Source organism: Mercenaria mercenaria, chromosome 7 (assembly GCF_021730395.1).
Source record: "Mercenaria mercenaria strain notata chromosome 7, MADL_Memer_1, whole genome shotgun sequence".
Classification (NCBI taxonomy): Eukaryota; Metazoa; Mollusca; class Bivalvia; order Venerida; family Veneridae; genus Mercenaria; species Mercenaria mercenaria.
The window spans coordinates 21,385,722-21,403,297 of record NC_069367.1 but is presented as its reverse complement, the minus strand read 5'-3'; the positions used below and the strand labels follow the sequence as shown (position 1 = coordinate 21,403,297).

The 17,576-nt window shown below is 31.0% G+C and overlaps 1 protein-coding gene across 4 annotated transcripts in view; it reads right to left on the bottom strand.

Annotated features, from left to right (window-relative positions):
* LOC128558456 (toll-like receptor 4) overlaps nucleotides 1-13,193 on the bottom strand; it is a 29,632-nt gene extending 16,439 nt beyond the window's left edge. For 2 of the 4 annotated variants that reach the window (XR_008371637.1, XM_053547742.1), the window contains exons 1-2: nucleotides 13,017-13,158; nucleotides 12,631-12,695 (exon numbers count right to left, since the gene is read on the bottom strand). The gene's annotated coding sequence lies outside the window, so the exon portion shown is untranslated. Of the gene's footprint in view, nucleotides 1-12,630; nucleotides 12,711-13,016 lie in introns of all 4 variants that reach the window. The other 2 variants (XM_053547744.1, XM_053547743.1) reach the window with 2 other exon arrangements.
* Nucleotides 13,194-17,576: the final 4,383 nt, after the last annotated feature.

The following is a 17,576-nucleotide window of genomic DNA, read 5'->3' as shown; positions in this document are numbered from 1 at the left end:
AAAATGGTAATAATGCAAGAATCAAGCATGATTTATTTTAATTATTCTTGTTGATGCAATTAAATTAGATAAAGGAGAAGCTAAATTACAACTAAAAAATAAAGAAAATGTAATTCTTCAAGTTACAATGCAAAACACAAAGAGAAGAAATGAATCTATTTTATTAATTATGCTAATAAATTTAAATGAATGATATTATTTCTATTAATTCTTTGAACGTTAAAAATATTCAATTAACAATTTATGGTTCTTTTATTTAAGTAGAAACTTATGTTTCCCCTAAAACAATTATAAAAAATCACATCATAAAGATGTTTTAAAAATAAGAAACTATGTTCTTTCTAAAATTAAAATCACATCAAAAAGATGCTTAAAAAATCAAAAATCACATCATAAAGATGTTTTAAAAAATAAGAAACTATGTTCTTTCTAAAATCACACCATAAAGATGTTTCAAAAAATCAAAAAATCACATCAAAAAGATGCTTAAAAAATAAAAAAATCACATCAAAAAGATGCTTAAAAAATAAGAAACTATGTTCTTTCTAAAATCACATCATAAAGATGCTTAAAAAATTACATCGTAATGATGTATAAATCTTTTTTTTTTATTTGTAGGCTTGGGTAGTAATCCCATCCTTAAGAATAAATCTTTTATCGTCATAACATGATAACGACGTTTTATTTATAACATAACTAGAAACATTATGTTTTTTTGATTTATAACTTTAAATTTATGCATACTTTGTGTTGATTTAAACAAAGTGTCTTTATAATTTTTATGGTTATTGTCTTTTTGACAACGCTTTTTTTAATTCCTTTACATTTTTTAGTATTTGCTTCATTTTCTAGCAAATAAGAATACATTTTGCTCCGTAATCCAACAAACTCAACTACTGGAATGCCGGCAGTTTCATCTTTAAATTTTCCAATTACTTTTTTATTTTCATTGAAATAAAATTTTGAATTACTTTCATAATCACTATTATCAAATAATTCTTTATCTTTATAAAAGTCTTTATACGCATCTTTAGTTTTAATTTCATAACACAATGAGTCTGTGTCAGTAAATAATAACTTTGTTGAATCCTCATACTTTTCTTTAATGTAATTATAATGGAAATCATACATTAAATATTTTGATAAATCTAAAATGCACATTCCAACATAACTAGGTCTATTCAATATAGACTTTCTTTTATTTGTTTATTGTCGTTGAATTTTGTTGCACTGATAATGTTGGACGCGCAATATTTTATAATATTTTTTCGTCATGAGTCAATTTAATGTTAACCCTTTTTCTTAAATTTTCCATTGTTTTACCAAAGACGGAGTTATTCATTAATTTAAAGAAATCCTTTTCAAAAGAATTCTTAGACTCAGATCTTTTCTGAGTATTAAAATTAATATATTTTTCTAACCAAGGACTTTCGTCAAAGGTTAAAACTCTATGTATTTTGGTTACTTTTAAACCCAACTGAGTATACAGTTCTAGGTTTCTGTAATGAACTACATATTTTTCCTTTTTCATTAAAGTTGGAACCAACTTCTTTACATTGCTTTTTCCTATTTCAAATTTTTCTTTAATATTTTAACTATAATTAGACAACCATTCGTCTGGTATAATAATCTTTTCAGGAGCAACAGGGTAATCATTATGGGTCTTCCATAATTTCTCCGGATAGTCAAGATCACACTCAACTATAAAATTGGTTTTACCCTTTGCTATTAATTTCTTAATTTTTTTTTCTGTGAGCCATTTAAAATTACCAGATGGTAAAGACTGGCTCATTGCCCAACCATATAAATTATTCGCATCTAAATAAGTAATATACTTACTTTCTTCTTTTTTATTATAATTTTTCATATATTTATTATTAGCCTTACTGTAACGATTAGCTATATAGCTAATTCCACCCCTAAGACCTTTTTCAATAAATAAAAACATATCAATATCTGATATTAAATCTAACTGAATACCAGTCATTTTTAACATAGCATCCCAGGCTAACCTAGGACTGCTAAAATAATGACAGGGGTCTAACTTATAGTACCCCATACATATTTTCCTAAATTTTTCAAAGACGTCTGTTAAAAGCAGAACATCAGTTTTTAAATATAGATCATGGTATTCGCCCATTGTTTTTATTTTTAATTTTTTCCAAATATTTTTTGCATGTTCATATTCTTCGTTGGAAATATGTGTTTCATTCAACGCAGAATAAAATTCTTCTTTGGAAGGTAATTTTGTATTATTAAATTTATCGAACGAATCCATATAATCATATGGATAAACACCCTTTGTTTTTAATAAATTAATTTTACTTTTGGGAAATTCTTCCAGAAGATATTTAAATTCTGGAATATTTTTTACTAAGTTATCTAACGACTGAGGCATAAATTGAAACGAATCTATAAATACTAAGTCGCTAATCATAAACGCCATATATTTTTCTATATTATTAGGAATGACGTTTATTTGCTTTTTAAATTTACCAATTTGTTGCAATAATAAAACGAGAGTCATAACCTCTCAAATTATGAAATACAACAGGAATTTTATAACTTAATCTAAAATTAATATTGCACTCTGAGTGAGCGCTCCCTCTGAATTTACCAGTTATATGACAATGGTCTCTTACTGGTAAATCATCTTTTTTGTATTCTTTACCGCAGATATGGCAAGATTTCTGTTTCTTATATTCGGTTTCATCTTTTTTAGACATTCTTAAATCTTTATTAAAATTATTTCTTAATACTTCTTTACAATGCTCTTCTTCTTCAAGCATTTTTTCTATAAATTTATAAACAGCATCGGGTCCTCTATAGACCTGAGTTGGCTTGGTATATTTGTCGTCATAACAACAGACGACTTTGTAACCATAACCACAGTCAGTGTGTTTCTGATATTCCTCGGTAAATGAGGTGTCAGAAGTAGGCTGTGCTGAAGATACCTTTTCAGTTAATGCCTCAAAATCAGCATAGATAACAAAAGGTGCTGCCAACTGTTTTTTAAAATTTTCAAATTGTACTTTGCTACCAACAGGAGGCATCTTAATAGCCTGTGTCCCGTTGATAGCAAGACAATTCTCTTTATGATTATTTAAAATTCTTTCTTGAGTAACGTGCTGCAAGCAACTTTTGCAGAAATGTTTTTTATGTTGTTTTTTTTTGTAATATTATTCATTAGTCTGTTAAAATCTTTAATCCAGACATAATGATTTTTCTCATCGTTACTAATTAATAACATATCACAGTGGTCTTCAAAACAACTCTTTGATATATATAATGGGTAGACACCAGAAGGTTCTTCATACCCAAATACATTAAATGAAATACTATTTAAATTTTCGATTTTAGGTATTTCATTTGATGTCACTGGAAACTTTATTCCAGTATAATTAAGATCTTTTATATGTTTTTTATAATTAGAAACTCTTGTAGAGTTATTTTTAGCAGGAAATTTACGTGCCAAATGACACCACCTGAAACACTCATTGTCATTGTTCTTTATATTTATTAATCCTTTTTTTGAATGTTGTAATAATTTTGGCAATTCTAGATAACTAGAAGCGGCTAAAGGCTCATATTTATATCTGTTTATATAATGAGCATTGACTGACTCTATTCGCCAGCCGCTTCCTTCAGATATCCAGTTACCAATTCTGTTTATTATTTCGTCAAAGGCTTGGCGTAAAGTTTTTTTTATTTCGTTTTTGTTAATAACTTCTGAAGCTTTTGATTGGAAATAGGCTGATTTATATATTGTATCAGTTGCACTTATTTTTACAAAAGTTATTTTTAAAACAACATTTATTTTTATACCTTTTAATTTTTTAATCTCATTTTTAAGAATACCATAAGAATCGTTTATAGTTAAATATAATTGATTCTTTGGATCTTGTTTATATTCAATTTTAATTTCAAATTTCTTATAATATTGTTTTTTTGATCTCTCAATTTCCATCTATATATTAAATTTAGAAAAAAAATCTTAGGACCAAACGCACCCTCGGTAAAAACCTATATATATTTCAATTTATATTTTTCTCCATCGTTTTTTGATCTTCCAAATTTTGCCCTACCTCTGCCTTCGCAACAATTTGATATCGTTCTAGTATGAATATTAAGATCTTTAGCTGTTTAATAAATAGTTTTATATATTTTTTCCTCATTTGTATTACAATTTATTGCACTAACTTTTCTAGGATTGTTTCGATAATTATTTGGTATGGGACAATCACATAACCTTTTAAAACCAGAGGTTTTAGTACCCGGGGGTACACTATTCTCTTCTTCAGTTAATAGACAACCACATTTCCATTCAAATAATTTATTTTTTTCTGATAGATAAGGATCAATAACATTTTGTAATTTATCAATGATATGGTTTTTACATTCATCAACGGCTATTTTATTAAGTTTTGATTTAATAACATTTCTTCTTTTAAGAACTTTTTTATATGAATTTTTATCTGGATTTGTTATTTCCTCTAAAACACTAGATAATTTTAACATAACCATTCTATCTACTTTTCTATTAACCATTTATATAATACTTATAGAAAAAATCTTTACACAAAAAAACGCACATTGAAAACATATTATTCCTCTTTGTCTTTTATCCGTTAAGTTTAATTCTTTATATATCTTTCAAAGGGTATTAAATAATTGTTTTCTTTCTGCATTTCTAACAGTATTGAAAATATATCTTGAATAACTTTTTTCTCTTCTTCTTTTCTAGGTCATTAGGGTTATGAACAGCTAAAGCCGCAATCCGTGCTTTTGTTATTAGTTGTTTTATTTTGTGGTGATGTAATTCTAAAATAGTTTCTTGTCGTTAAGTTTTAGTCTATTAATAAATATGGTAATTATTGATGGAACAACACCAACAGCTGCTAACAATACAGGAATAGCTGGAACAAGTGCTAATGCAGCTGACAAACTAAAGATATTTGTTGTAATATATAACCCAGTACTTACTCTCCCAAAATTTATAACTTTTTCTGTAAGCAGCAGCTAGTTTAGTTAGGTGAATAATTAATTGATCTATTGTTTCTATTCCAGCGGCAGCGCGGGGGCTACGAGTCCTCATTATTAGAAAATTAATTTTTATTACTCATTTATATAATATATTTTTCAATTTTAAATTTCTTCCAATTCACTAAAATGGAACCAGCTATTAAATTTTTCATTGTAACCTTTCCATTTTACTAAGTTTGTTTTTTCTTATGTCTCGTCTGATAACTTTTTCTATTCTAAAAATTCTTTGTGTAGTAGGTAAAAGTTCTTGTTCGTAAAATGAACTTGAATTATTTCATCATTTAAATCTTTAATAGAGTATGTTCTTGGATTTGTATTATAATTTTATAAATTATAAATATTTCTCTGTCCAGTTTGGTGTATATCCTTTTTCAAAATGTCTTTTAAGTTTGCTTAAACGAACTCGATCACCAATTTTAAATTTTGTTTTACTCTTTGGTATCTTTAAATCACATATAAATTAAAGTAAACAGTACCTTTATTTAAGTTTTTACTGGCTTCGGTTGGTGTATTTTTTTACTAGAATGTTTTGTTTTGTTATATTTATCAACATTTCCTGCAAATTATCTAAATAAGTATAAGTATTATTTGCTGTAAAATATTTCACATTATTCTTTTTAAACTTCTATTAAATCTTTCGATTACTACAGCCTTTCCTTCATTAAATGTATGATACATATTAATCTTATTTTTATTCAAAAATGATTCAGACTTTTTATTATTAAAATTCTTTTCCTTCATCTATCATAAATTTACTGGTAATCGTCTTCTAAAATTATTTTTTCAAATGCTTCAGTAACAGATTCTCGGTTTTATTCTTTAATGGAATAACCAAGCATATTTACTGAATATATCAATAACGGTTAACAATTACTTTACACCTTTTATTATATTTTGAAAAAGCTTGCATATCAACTAAATCAGCTGACCATGTATCATCAATATCATTAACTATCACTCTTCGTTTCCTAAATTTTCTTTTAATTGGTTTGTGTAATTCTTCTGCTAATTCATCACTCCAATTTATTTCGGGGGCAGAGTATACCCCCTTTTCCCGTTTTTTGACTTTCGTTTTCGTCTGGGCGTTAAGTTGTTAAACTGTTGTTCCTGTCCGAGACCAAGTTTGTATTTCGTTTTGATAGCTGGTTTTACAACTAAATGTTTTGCAATCTTTTCTCCAAATGTTTTTGATTTAGTGTTCTTTAAATTGGAAAGCATTTGTTTATCACATTCACTTTTACTTAGTCCACTATCATAACAATAATCATGATTCATACATACTGCATCCAGTTCGTGACAGGAGGTCCATTATCTAAAGGATTTCTGGCCACAATAGTTATATCTGGAAGTGTTAACCTTTTTTAGGTAATAAAGGTAACATGCTTTATGGATATCTAAATTCCCCTGTACTTTTAACAAACTTTGATTTCATTCTTCCACAAGAGCACAAGTAGCATTATCATTTTTCTCCGTTTTTTGTTGTAACTAATGAGGATTTATATTATCAGTAAATCTTCTTTCTTTCAAACAATATATTTTATTTTGTAAACTCATCTATATTATATGTATTTATTTAAATCACACAATGTCAAGACAAAAACAAGTACACTCTGTGGATATTATTGTTTATTTTTCATTAAAATGTTACAAGATAAAATACCACTGTATGATTTATTGTATAAAATACTAAAAGTTAACAATCAAAGAGCAAACGAACAAACAATTATAAATTATTTTAATAGGTTTTAAATTGTTGTTTAAAAAAATATATGTTTTAATTAAAAAGTTGTTTTTTTTTTAAATTAAAAAGTTGTTTTTTAAAAAAATATAATTTATAAAAATTGTTGATTTTAAATTAAAAAGTTGTTTTTAAAAAAAATATAATTTTTAAAAATTGTTGATTTTAAATTAGAAAGTTGTTTTAAAAAAAAATATAATTTTTAAAAATTGTTGATTTTAAATTAGAAAGTTGTTTTTAAAAAATATACGTTTTAATTAAATAATTTATAAAAAATTTTTATAAATTATTTTTTTCTAATTAAATTTAAAAAGTGTGATCTAACTGGCAATTACTATACTACTATAATCATGACCATAGTTTTAATGCCATATATTAAAAAGCAATGAAATAAATTTATTAAAACCGTAGTAAAATATACCTTGTGAAAATGACTTTGATGGCCATGGAAAGCTACTTATTATAAAATAAACCATTTAAATAAGTAAACTGGCTCCTTAAAACTCCATGAAAAAATTTAATTGGCATGAAATTAATGTGCCATTAAAAAGGTACCTCTTAATTCCACATTAATTAGTAAAAACTAATTGGGCCATTAATTTTTTAATACTCTGTTAATAGCTGTTAATTATTAAAAAATTGATTAATGGTCTCATTAAATATGTCAGATTCAAATTTAATGGGTTCGTTATATTTTAATGGTATATCAAATTCAGGGCCACCAAAATTTGCCATCAATATTAGACATTTTAAGATAATCAACTTCATATTAATATTTGCTATATTGATTTAAACTACGTATTACTACACATGTAAAAGTATCTTTACATATGTACTGTTTTGTAAAGTGCTAGAAGAGTATTTGATTCTTCTTTTTTCTCTCATTATTTTGTAATGTAAACACATGTAACAGCCTCGTACAAACATTTGTCATATTGTATCCTCATTCTGTCATATGTTCATATGAAATGAGAAAATAAATAGATATTGTACTGTATTGTGTTTTACTGAGAAGGGTTTCAAGGTACCGGTTTAATAGATCAAGTGACCATTTGGGTAGTTTTAACTATTCAACATTTTTATATTGACAAACATTCACAGTTTTTATTAGTACAGACATTAGGCGTCAGGTGTATTCAAAAAGCAACTGTTGATGACAATGTCAGCGCTCAATGGGCGATTACAATTCAGCTCTCCTTCAGTACTTTGTGCTCAGGTGCATGGACTTAAACAGCTAAGAGCAAATGTTTGAGAGACTGCACCACAAGTAGCTCCCCCGCAGTCAAGCGTACCGCACTCTTTGATACAATGAAACGAAGAAGCGACTGATCTGCCCTTTCCCATATTGAATTTAAATCAGACTGTAAATCTTCACAATCATGTGTACTGTTCACTTGTCTCTAAACCTCAGTTTCTACTCAAGGATTGGAAAATTTGAAAATCTAAACTGGTCTGAACACATTTTATAATGTAAATTCCTTACCCCACCCACTTTCTTATACAAATGCAGATTATTTAGACAGGAAAAACAAAACAAAAACAAAAACAAAAAAAAAAAAAAACAGAAAAAGTGGCATGCATCAATACGTATTTACCCTTACTAAAATAATGTGGATTGATGTTAACAAATAAATTAATACATTTTCATCCGACTTTCATTGAAATAAATCCGATTTTTTGTAGGAACACAATTTGGCAAACATTTGAAAAAAAATGGCGTTAGTGCATCAAGGGAAAATAACTTTAATGCAACTAAATATAACATCATGATATATTATAGACGATGTGTGCGTAGTATGTATTATGATTAAAGCTCATTTTAGAACAATATGGGACTGGAATTATGAGCATTCAATGGGACGAGTGCAAGCCAAAAACAAAAAAAAAAGAAATTTGTTGAGCTTCTGAAAATATACAAATCACACTTTACAGAACGTAGGATTTAATGGGCATCACATTGCTGTTAAGGGCCATTAAGTTTACTCTTAAATGAAATCGTACAGAACCTGAACATTTAATGGGCATTAAATTAAAATTAAGGGCCATGAAAAATACTGTTAAATTCAAACTATACAGAATTTCACTATTTTTATATAAGCCATTAACTTTTTTAGCTACCAAACTGAAGGTTTGATGGTGTTTTAATAGTATTTTAACATGTAACCCATTAATATTGTGAAACCTGCTAAATAAAGAGATGCAAGAATGAATGGGGTTAATTAGCGCTTTTTCCTATTTTAATGGATATTTTACAGGGTTTTAAACCATGTTTAATGGTATGTGCATCCAGTTGTGAAAGCTATATGGAGAAAATTATTTCCGCTCTTTGGATGCCATGCTTTTAAACAAAACAGAATGGTTCCAAGGAATTTGGTAAAGGGTCACCCTAGAAACATCATCATCAAATTGTTTTAGAATCAAGTGAGCGGTTTTAGAGGAAAGGATTTTCAAAAGTTTCCATATAATCATATAGGGAAAATTAGCTCCAGCCCCTGGTGGCCATGGTTTGTAACAGAAAGGATTTTCTGAAGTAATATGGAAGAGGGTCAAGCAAAGAAGATAGTTGTAAAATAATTTTGAAAGTTGACCATTCATTCCTGAGGAAAAGATTTTCAATGTTTTCCATATAACAATACAGGAAAGACCCAGTGCATTGTTGTCATTTTTATCGAAACTGATGATTTGAAGGAGTTTGGTAGATTGTCCTGTGTGCAAAAGCGGAGTATCACTTTTGATTTCAACATAATTTTTAGTTTTATGATTCATTTGATAGATATTTAGACATTTCAACAATTTGAACCAAAATATAATTTTTAAAACCGGTGAAGCTTCCTAATTCATTCATTTTGAATCGGTTTTTGTTGCGCAAACAAGGTAGGAAATGGAGGAAAAAATAATTTTTCATACTTCCACGGTAAATATATCTAATTGTCAATGCGCATCTGTGACAAATATAATATAATAGTTTTTACATTCCTATTATTCCTTAGGCTAAGTACGTTATACGAGGGGTGTTCCAAAAATAATGTCATTTGTGTTTTATTTCGCGGAAATCGTGCCATGTGTACACAAAACCACCTCGTGTCGATAGAATGATCACTGAATCGTAACATAGGTAAATATCGCGCTCACACGTTCACTGACTTTGGTACAGTGTACATTGCTTTATAGCGTATTCATTACACTTGACACAAAATGACTGGGAAAAGAGCTGAAAATGTGCTTCAAATTACGGCCTACATAAAAAGGTAGGTCGCTACTCGGCATGAAGCTTGTAGATATTCACCCTGAGGTGTGCGACATTTGTGGAGAGGGTCAAATGTCTCACAGGACTATTTGTAGGTGGGTAGCTAAATTTAGGACCGGACAGCAGAATCTCAAAGATGCTGCTCGCACAGATCGTCCTGCAACAACTACGTCGAAAGGTAACATCCAAAGAAAATCCTCAATTTGCTAAGAAAGGATGCCCGATTCACCGTAAGGCAATTGGCCCGACTAACAAACTTGTCGTTAGCACGAGTTCATGGAATTTTGAAGAAACACCTAAAACTTAGAAAAATAAATGCAAGATGGATACCCCATTTGTTAACAGATGAACAAAAGAGGACCCGTGTAACAATGGCAAAAAAAGTTCTGAACATGTACCTGAAATACAGCAAAAAGGTTTTTGATAATATAGTTACTGGTAATGAAACCTGGGTTTATTATTTTGAACCAAAGCGGAAGTATTCCAACCGAATTTGGGTCACCAAAAATGCGAGACGCCCAAGTATTGCCAAACGAATACGAACGGTGAAGAACGTTTTGTATGTTTTTCTTTCACTCATAAGGGTTCAATCATTCAATTCCGGTACCAAAAGGCAGTACGGTCATAGGAAAATTCTATAAAAAAAAGTTGTTCTCAGAAAATTGAAGAACTACTACAAAAGTCGCCGCCCCAAAACAGGACTTAAGTACCTCCGACTTTTGCATGATAATGCACCCGCTCACAAGGCACGCATTGTGACCGAGTTTTTGGAGTCAGAGGTTACCGTCCTTCCACACCCACCGTTTTCGCCAGACCTGGGCCCCTGCGACTACTTTCTGTTTCCCAAACTTAAATATCATCTGTCTGGAAAGAGATACAAATCGAGAAATGCCCTTGGATCTGCTGTTTATCAGTATCTGATGGGTGTTCCCATAGAAGAGTATGAACAATGCTTCCAAAAGGGGATTGACCGGCTCAAAAGGTGTATTCAGGCTGACGGAGAGTATTTTGAAGGGCAGAGCAAGTTAAAATGATCAGAACATTCGCAGTATAGGAGAACCGATGCAAGTGACATTACTTTTGGAACACCCCTCGTATGCTAAACAAGAGCACCGCTTTGCGGGTGCTGACGCTCATCTGATTTTTTTGTATAAAAGAAAAATTGTCCTACCAAGAAAGGGCCATAATTCTTTCAAAAAGCAGGATGGAGTTATGTTTCTTGATTTACAGAGTCAGCTGATGATGGTGAACAACAGTTGCAAGTTTCAAAGCAATACCTTTGATAGTTTAGGAGAAAAGATTACCTAAACATAAAACTTAACCAATAAATCTGGCATTTTCTAAGTCCAAAAGGGGCAATAATTCTTGCAAAAAGCAGGACAGAGTTATGTTTCTTAATGTTATGATGGTGAACAACTGTTGCAAGTTTCAAAGCAATAGCTTCGATAGTTTAGCGGAAAAGGTGACCTAAACATAAAACTTAAGTGCAAAAGGGGCCATAATTCTTACAAAAAGCAGGTTGGAGTTACGTTTCTTGCTGTATTAAGTCAGCTTATGATGGTGAACATGTGTTGAAAGTTTCAAAACAATACCTTTGATAGTTTAGGAGAAAAACGGACCTAAACATAAAACCTAACAAAGAAATCTAAATTTCTAAGTCCAAAAGGGGCAATAATTCTTGCCAAAAAGCAGGACAGAGTTATGTTTCTTAATGTACAGGGTCGGCTTATGATGGTTAACAACTGTTGCAAGTTTCAAAGAAATAGCTTTGGTAGTTTAGGAGAAAGCTGACCTAAACATAAAACTTAACCAAGAAATCTGATATTTTCTAAGTCCAAAAGGGGCCATAATTCTTGTTAGGATAGAGTTATGTTTCTTGCAGTACAGGGTCCGCTATTGATGGTGAACAAGTGTTGCAATTTTCAAAGCAATATCTTTGATAGTTTAGGAGAAAAGCTGACCTAAACATAAAACTTAACCAGGCAACGCCGAACAAGTGATGGCAATAACTCATCATTTTCTTTTCAAAAAATCAGATGAGCTAAAAAACCTTTATTTATGTCACGTCTAAATTGTTCAAGAAAAAATGCAAGAGCGGAGATATATCACAAATAATCTGTAACAGCGCAAAGGTAATTAATTAATTCACCATGCAGTGTCGTTAAATGCCATTTATTGTCATCAAGTGTCGGTATTTCCAGTAATTTTTAAATGAAATTGAAAAGAAATCTAAAAGGAGATAATAAGTATTCAAGTTTTAATATATTAGCCGCACCATGACAAAACCAACATATTGCATCTGCGACCAGCATGGATCCAGACCAGCCTGCGCATCCGCGCAGTCTGGTCAGGATCTCTGCTGTTCGCTAATGGTTTCTCTAATTGCAACAGGCTTTAAAAGCAAACAACATGGAGCGCAGGCTGGTGTGGATCCATGCTGGTAGCAAATGCAATATGTTGGTTTTCCATGGCGCGGCTCAATTATGCTCTTAAAACTGAAGTACAATGTACATGATTACACTAGCATGCATAGATACAGAATAGATCAAGTGGAGATATGTAATACATATCTGGATGCGATATTAAATTAAAGAGTCATTACCTGTTTTACTTGGTATGGTATTATGTGCCCCAACAATATGCGTACGTCACTATAAAAGCCTTTACCTGGAATTAACCGCACTATAAATACAAGAATAAACATACAATAAGAAAAGTCACATTATTCCAAGAACGAACCCCTCCAACTCCTAGTTCAATAGGAAACGAGGCAGAAAAAGATCTTGAATTATTTCGAGGAGTACAAAATATAAAATGTTTCATTTGTGTTGATTTTACGAGCATTTGTTTTCTTTCAATTTCCCGACTTAGGTAATGTTTCTATATAGTTCTCATTGATCCATGAAACACTGGTTCGCATGCGATGAATCTTGTTAAATATGAATTATCTGTGATGAAAGGTTTCAATACAAATAATAAAAGACTCACCACAAATCTTCTGCCCTGTATTTCTGAACACGTATGGTTGACTGGTATACAAATGAGTATGTTCCTTGTTCACTTATTTTTGTTATAACGTGACATCATCTGATGGGGTGATTTTTCTGGCCCACGCATGTAAGTGGAAACAAACACTTATAACATTAGTCATTTGTAATCGTCACTAATCGACATAAGTCATGTGCATCAACCGAGTGTTTGCTAACGAAGAAAAAAGAGGAAGGAAACAATTTTTTGAGGATCAAATACAATTTGAGCCGCGCCATGAGAAAACCAACATAGTTGCTTTGCGACCAGCATGGATCCAGACCAGCCTGCGCATCCGCGCAGTCTGGTCAGGATCCATGCTGTTCGCTATCAGTTTCTTTAATTCCAATAGGCTTTGAAAGCGAACAGCATGGATCCTGACCAGACTGTGCGGATGCGCAGCCTGGTCTGGATCCGTGCTGGTCGCAAAGCCACTATGTTGGTTTTCTCATGGTGCGGCTCAAATATGGATCCTACTATTTACGTCGTACATGAACTGAACAACTATTTATACTCCATGATGTAATCTGAACAATTGTGAATTATAACACTGAAGTGTGAAGAAGAGAACAAAGCAACTAACACAAATGGAAAAAAATCAAAATTTTGTATCAGTCCCACACCGAAGTTCCGGTGCAGTGTTTACATAGATTACTCTGGTTAATTCCATTTTTAATTTAGATGCGCTACAAAAGCACGGAGTTCCCTAGTCAGTATCTACACTTTTTTAATAAAATAAAATTCTTCGACATATTTCCAGCAAATGTTTCAAATACGACAGATAACTTACTTGAGTCACGCCATGAGAAAACCAACATAATGGCTTTGCGACCAGCATGGATCCAGACCAGCCTGCGCATCCGCGCATTAGACCCCAATGTTTGGAGCATCACTCGAAAGTATTGAATAGAAATTTAATAAAAAGGCCAACAACACAAAACATTACATTGTGTACCTATTGAAATATAGTTATTTCCTTCTCACCGTCACAGATTTACAATTAAAAAGCATATAGGCTATATACCAATAAAAGAAATTAGTCTTTGTTACATATAAAAATTCAGCTAGATCATAACAATTTTGATACAGTTTCTAGATTTTCACTCCGTCATAGACCTATTTCCCACAAGACATCCATGCATTTGCTACAAGAAAACGACTTCCTTTGAAGCTTATACTTGTTTGTAGCTCTTTCAGAATGTTGGCAAGGGTAGGAACAAAAAGAAAAATGGGGTGTTGAATGGTATGCAAGTAAACAACCCGAAAGCATGCGAATATAAGCATGAAAAGTGTCTTATTTTATGTAAAATACATTCCACAAGTGAAATAATGCCCATTTGGGCCCCTCGGTTTATGCGCAAATGCGCTAAAATGGAAAAAAAAATAGGATCAATAGACTTCCATCTTGTGCCGAGTCTTTTCATTGTCAAGTTTTATATATATATCTTTAATCAAGGCATTCTGTACAATAAATTGTGTGATCAAAATCATTTTTATTGTGGCAAAACAATTCATAATATAATGATCATTTTATAAATGTCTTTTTGCCACACGTAAATAGCGCATGCGCATTAAAATTAAAACATTTGGTAAAACATCAGGGCAACCAATAGCGTTGTAAATCCGTCTATATTCCATGATATCTTAAATTATTATTAGTATTGTTATTACTAAATTAACTCTGTGTTAAAGATATAATTACATATAACTAAGGATATCATAAAAGAATTAAAAATAATAAAAATTGAAATTTTTGTCACAAAGTATAACATAGGTTCTGAAATGGCTCCAATAGGATTTCCTTACTAGTCATTCAGCATTTTAGTCAGTTTCTGTAGGCATTATATAGCCTTCATAGAGAAACCTATTAATGTATTCAATTCCTTTCCCAAAAGCAAAATCAAAGTAAATTCTGAAGGTTTTATTAGTTTCTTTACTATTCATTTATAAAAGCATTGTTTGACATCAGAGATGTAACTTTTTGCTAACAAATTCTATGTTAAGCATAAAAAATCAAAAAGAAGCGGCTGTTTCGATTTTGACAAAATGTATACAGAAATATGGCAAGGAGGTAGTCGCAAAGTTTTACTTAGCTTTACCTTAAATTTTACATGTTCCATTTTCTTTTCCAGTATTTTCACACTCTTCTCCATACTTACAATCAAGTTGACAGGGACTCTAAAATGAGTAGGTGTCGACTTTTTAAGTATTCGAACCAGTCAGATACCTATATTGTAATGACTGAATTACAGTCTTAAACTTTGATCAAATAGACGTTTTGGAAGCCAATTCCGAAATTAAAAATGAGTAAATTACTTTCGTGAAATGTCATACTCCTGATTTAATATTGAACGTTTGTTGTACATTTTTAGAATGTACAAATCAGTGTAAATATCCAAAGAAATTATAGTTTGTTCTTTATTACAAAATGTTAATAACTTAGAACATTGTTTTGAGAAAGCGCATCCGTCAAAATAATGCAAATATTTATGCTCAATAGTTGTAGAGATTACTTCAATGTTAATTAAGTTATGAAATTATTTATCGTGCAGTATTTTCTGGATTGCTTTGAAATGAGCTATATAGTTCATCTTAAATGCAGATCTAAATCTGCTTATTTGTTTCCGAAGCATATTTGTATAGTTGAAAGTGGAGTTTGATATTGAACATATCATTTAAACGACAATACAAGCATCCGGTAGGATTTTACTATTTATATGTTTCGATTTTCTCTTTTGTTTAACGAGTGATTTTCGTTTGTCAGTTCTCAGATATTTACATTGCATATACATTTCCGTTGATCAAGGTAAAACGGCCATTACATTTAATTTTCTAGAGGTCAAAACAATAGATTTGCTACGACATTTTACTTTAAGAAAAATGGGTTTAAAACTAAAGATTTAAGAGCACTTATCCAGATATTCCTTGAACATCCATTCACCGGCTTTTACCCATAGATGAAGTGGTTTGTAATGCAATTGTAAGAAGTTTTCTGTTCCAACAGTCGCTAGCAGTTATAGTTTATTGTCTTTTCAGAGACCAAGTAGTTCAAAAGTATGTTCTCTAATCTCTGTGATTATCTGAAGTACTGTTTAGATAATAAAAAGTATCTAGATCTGTTATGTTTTGAATCAAAATCCTAGCTTTGACTTTATTTTTTACATTACAACTCTTTGATTATTACCTAGTGTTTTGGGTTTAACGCCGTTTTTCAACAGTATTTCAGTCATGTAACGGTGGGCAGTTAACCTAACCAGTGTTCCTGGATTCTGTACCAGTACAAACCTGTTCTCCGCAAGTAATTGCCAACTTCCCCACATGAATCAGAGGTGGAGGACTAATGATTTCTATCTAATGCAACTTCTGTTTGAATCTTAAAGCTTGTTTTTCATATGAATGAATTAATCATTTTATGCGAAAATTGTCTGAAGCGTAATGCTTAAACGTCAATTGTATGAATTTATCATGTTGTTACGCTTTCGTATGTAATTCGAACCTTTTCAGAATCTTAATGATTTTTTTTTCATTCGTACGAGTTTATTATGTTAATGCATTTTTTATATTAAATGCGACTTTTGTCTGAATCTGAATGCTTGAACATGTATCTTGCATTACTCTGAACTGTAGATCTGTTGTGAACAAAGATAATTGTGTTGGCTAATACCTCATGGATAAGAGAATAGATTTCACACTTTTGACTTAAACTTTGTTCCCGGACGAGAAACAGCATCAGTTTGAAACTTCTGACTTAAACCAGAATAGATATAGATTAAGTGTAACTAATAGAAAAAATCAAAAAGGCGGTGGTGTTGCGATCACTTATAGAAACAAGATCAATATGCGAAGAGTAACTTACGACACTGTTGAAGCTTTGAATATGGTATTTGGAAACCAGTTTTCAAAAAATTAACCATACACATAGTGGGTATGTATAGACACCAGGCTCTATTGACTGATAACCAGTTCGTTACTGGAATTTTTGATTTCAGCGAAAATATTTTACCACATTATGACAATTTACTTATAATGGGAGATTTCAACTTGCATATAAACGCTGACAACAGTTATATTACAAACTTCAAGGACTCCCTAGTAGCTATTGGCCTGGAATAACACGTTGATTTCAGTACTCTTCAGGAAGGACATAGCTTTGATCTAGTAATAACTGAGTCACTTAATGGTGTTCATGTAGAGAAATGTGAGCCTGGACCATTTTCATCTGATCACTGTGTTGTTAAGGTTCTCTTAGATGTTAAAAAGAGGCTATTACTAGTAGGAGCGTGTCATTTAGAAACTTTAAACATTTGAACGAATCAGAATTTTCCAGCGACCTAAGTGCAATAAAGGTTGATTCACAGATTATAGACAAGTTTGTGAAAGAGTTTGAATCGGAAATAGAGGATGTCCTGAATAAGAACGTTTCCCTGAAAGAACAAAAAAAAACTATAATCCAGAGAGCACCCAAGCCGTGGTTCAATAAAAAATTGCAGCATCTAAAGCAACAAGTTAGAAAGTCCGAGC